The sequence below is a fragment of the Canis lupus genome, chromosome 33 (genome assembly GCF_048164855.1).
Source record: "Canis lupus baileyi chromosome 33, mCanLup2.hap1, whole genome shotgun sequence".
Classification (NCBI taxonomy): domain Eukaryota; kingdom Metazoa; phylum Chordata; class Mammalia; order Carnivora; family Canidae; genus Canis; species Canis lupus.
The window spans coordinates 22207957-22212148 of NC_132870.1; the positions used below are offsets into that span (position 1 = coordinate 22207957).

General features: G+C 43.1%; 1 long non-coding RNA gene across 1 annotated transcript; it reads right to left on the minus strand.

Moving 5' to 3' along the window:
- Positions 1-333: 333 nt before the first annotated feature.
- LOC140624017 (uncharacterized) lies at positions 334-1440 on the minus strand. Its single transcript, XR_012023569.1, has 2 exons — positions 1148-1440; positions 334-916 (listed from the first exon to the last, which is right to left on the minus strand). It is a non-coding gene; the product is annotated as an uncharacterized lncRNA (long non-coding RNA).
- Between the last annotated feature and the right edge of the window lie 2752 nt (positions 1441-4192).

Sequence of the window (4192 nt, forward strand, 5' to 3'; positions counted from 1 at the left end):
GATGGAGTCAGTGAGGTTAGTGTAAATGAACATGAAAATAAAAGCAAGTGGGTTTCTAGTTTTTATAGACATATATATTTGTTGTCCTTATCGTTTGTTTGTCTCAAATATTTAAATCAGGACTTCAAGTAGACCTTAGAACCTTTTTTACTATTGGGTGTCCAAAACAGTGGCTGGCACAAAGTGGGTGCTGAATAAATATTTACTGACCAAATGCATGCTTGCTTGAATGAGGATCGCTGTGCTTATTCTCTCTCTCAGTCTTGAAAAAAATGTCATAGGACAGCCCCGGAACCTTGACCAGAGCAGTACGACTTGCTGAGTCCGGAACAAAAACGATTTATTTTGAAAACTGGCAATGCTTTGCTTGTGCAATTTTAGTTGCACATAGTATAATAGCTACAGAAATAAAGATTTTTTTTTTTTCTATCCGGCTTAATTATCTAATTAGGATTCAGTAAGCTATGCAGAGGCAGCCCTATGGGGCTCATTAAGCCAGCAGGATTAGGAGTGTTGCAAGTGAAGAAAACACATTTTTGAGTCAAGCCTCTTGTTGCTGAAAAGTCATCTGGTTACTACAACACACGGCTTGCGAAGCGGGAACAGGCTCGGGGCCAGATGGCAGGCAGGTACCCCGCGAGCAGGAGGCGGCGGGGCGGGGACAGCGGGGACAGCGCCCGGGCCTTGGTGCGCAGGGTCACACACGCTCAATCTTGGGAGCCGGCTGACCCCAGCTTCACCGAAGGAACAGTCTGAATCTCAGCGCCTCCGGATTGAAATCTTAGCTCCAGCGGATCACGAACCGTGCGCTGCGGCCGCGGCCGCACTGTTGGCTGCTGATGCTGGGGAGTCCAGCCTGTCGGTCTCCAGGGCCCTGGGATCCAGATCTTTCTACCAGCCTGAGACTCTCACGGAGCTGTTAAAAGAAAAAAAAAAAAAAAAAAAAAAAAAAAAAAATATCAAACACACAAAGCCACAGGCCTTTCACGTCTAGTGTTGCTGCACAGGGAATCATGCTGAACTGGAAGACAGATCGCGCACAGCCTGTCTTACAAACCGAGACGTTTGGTCCTTGGTCCTGGATTCTAAACTCAGGATCTCCAAGCCCTGAATTTCCCAATGGGAAATGGAAGAGGTATTTCTGCACCTGGTCATAACGTGTTGCCATTGCTGTCTCACAAAAGGCCAGTTCTGTGATGTTGACTAACACTTCCAATCTGCAAAACCACTGCATTGTCAACAAATCTAGTACCAAATGGCTGGATTAAAAAAAAAGGAATCTAGGCGAGGTTGGTCATTTTGATGTTTCTGACGGTGGGTAGCTAGCTATGCCAGGGCTCTCTTCAGCAGCTGAGTGGCTTTTGTGTAGTCAGGCTGCTCCTCAGATGAAATGCATTTCCATGTGCATTTACTGAGGTTTGCAGCCCTCCACCCTCCTGCCTGCTCCTTGATTTTGGCTCTACTACCCGTTCCTTTTATTGGTTTTTGGCAAGTTGCTGAGGGCATATGTTTTGGACTTTTCTTGCCTAATTTGTGAGATTCTGCTGACATCCAGGAAAGTGCCGCAAAAACCTGTTGCTCATATCCAAGCTGTGTGTTTCATGGCAAATCCACCGGCGCTGAGCTCAAGTTTCTTGACGACAAGGCTTATTTATGGAGAAACAGACGTAGGCAGTATTTTGTGGGACCTTGCTGTTCTTTTTCTGGGAGTAACGTTTGGCATATCTACGCAAAAGGGCAAATAGTTTTTAAGCATCTATTTAATGGGTGTCATGGAGGAAGTAATGCTGCTTCTGCCACCATGGCTGGTGACAGTATCATTTTTCAGCAGGTTACGTCCACCCAGCGGTTTGCACTGATGCATCACCACAAAGCTGCAAACGAAATGTTCTTGTACCCATTTTGAAGATGGAGAAACTGAGGTCAAGCAAATTTGCTAGAGTCTTAGAAAGCAGTGAAGCCAGGATTTTAGCCTTTGGACTTTCTGTGTCTAAAGTTTAGATTCCCCCCCCCCCCCGAAGAAATCTGGGGCACAAATGCTGCTCCTTGACTTTTTAATACAGAACACATTGTTCTGAAATTTCTGTTCTATTTTATAACAGTTAGTAAATGTATATCATTTGTAGTCATTGGTGCAGTGAGTAATGACCAAGACATGGTTCCTATTCCTTAAGGACATAGACTGGAGCAGTGCTTGTTGCCTTGGGGTGATTTTGCCCCTCCAGGGAACATTTCCCAAGATCTGGAGCCATTTTGAATTGGCAGAGTGGGTATGTGTGGTGTCTAGAGGACTGAGGCCAGGGATGTTGTTAAACATCCTGCAATACACAGACAAAACCCTGCAACAAAGAATTACCTGGTCTAATGTGTCCATAGTGGTGAAATTGAGGTACTGTGGCCTAGAAGAAGTGAGACATGGAAACTGGGTGGGATTTAAGCCATAGTTTTAAAGATGGTGGGAAAGATTGTATTCTTTGTTTAAAATACTTGATGATGCTCTCTTTTGGAACCATCCATGTGGGAGAATAGTACATCCTACCTCGTTAATACCAGCCATGGCCATTCTATAGATTTCTTTCCTCTCTGTCACAAGACTCAAGTTCCAGGCAGGGACTCCTTCACCTGGAACCTCAAATGAAGACAACATGGAGCAGATATGAAGCCCACTCCAAAGAATCAGTGTCATAAGCCACAAAGAAACTTCTGTTGAAAGCAAACAAAGGGGCACCTGGGTAGCTCAGTGGTTGAGCATCTGCCTTCAGCTCAGGGCCTGATCCCAGGGTCCTGGAATCGAGTCCCACAGAGAGCCTACTTCTCCCTCTGCTATGTCTCTGCCTCTCTCATGAATAAATAAATAAATCTTAAAAAAAAAAAAAAAAACAAGTGAGATTTTGAGTTGTTTTTTTTTCCTGCAGCATAACTTAGCCCATGCTCGCTAATATAGTTGTGGTTATAACATCAACAGGTGAGGTTGAGATGGGAATGGAAGGAAAGACTGGAGCCAGTATATGCCAGATGGCAAAGGGTGGATTTTAACTTTATTTATGTGTGGGAATTTTAGTGGGGGTGAGAAAGAAAATCAATTCTGAGAGAGCAGAGGGAAAGATGATTCAGAAAGGAATAGACACAGGAGGCCAGAAATTAGGTAGGCCATGATGACAGTAGTGCCAAGCAGAGAAGCAAGAGCCTGAACATAGGGAGGATCCATACAGGTGAAAAGTTGGGTGCTTATGCAAGAGTGATTCATAAAGATAAAACAGTTATCAGCCATGGATATTTATTTGGTATGAGCAAGAAGAAGCTGATGCAAAAGTGACATCAAGATTTTGAGAGTGATTATCTTGGAAAATGGTGTCACACAAGAATGTATTTTGGAATAGATGTGATGATTTTCTTTGGGAGTTTATTGAGCTTGGGGTAAAGATGGGCTGTCCAGTGGGAGGTGTTCAGAGGCAATTGGCTATGAGGGTCTGCATAGTGGGAATCCTGGTGTGATTTGCGTTTTTGGGCATCATCTGTGGAAGGGGCAATTTGGGCAATATTAGCTAGGGGTAGTCACTGGAACTGAAGGAGACAGGGAAAAGGAAGTTGGAGTTTGGGTAAAGAACGAACCTGATGGGAAGAATTTCCGGCATTTAAGCAGACAGTGCTGCCATGTGGCTGGTGAAGAGCTATGTTTGGATCTTGCAGAGGTATTAAAAGTGTAAGAAGGCAAATTAGTGCCTACTTCCTGGTGCCTAAATGTATTTGCTATTATTCTAAAGCAGTTAAGCTTTGGTTAAAAAAAAAAAAATGGTACATAGTTACAAAGTCAGGAATTTGTAAACACTCAAAATGAAAGTTGAAGTTTGAAGTTTTCCTTAGTGTAAAAATGAAAACCAGAATGACAGTAGCACTTACTGGAAACAATTCTGAATTTATACTTGAAAGTTTATAGTTCCAAACTTTATTTATTCTGTCCTGTGCTATGCCTGTCAGAAATGAATTTACTACGTTTTTTTATTTATTGGTTATATTTTTAAGTAAAAATTTTCTTGATTAGATCATGATCAAATGATCTTGCTTCTTTGTTTCTGCACCTCAGAGAAACCTAAGTAGCAGACATTCACTTAGCTAAAGGTTTGAACCTCTTGTCTCTTCCCTTCTCCACCTCCTCCCAGGTTTGCAGATAAGACATCCGTTGGTTGTGAAG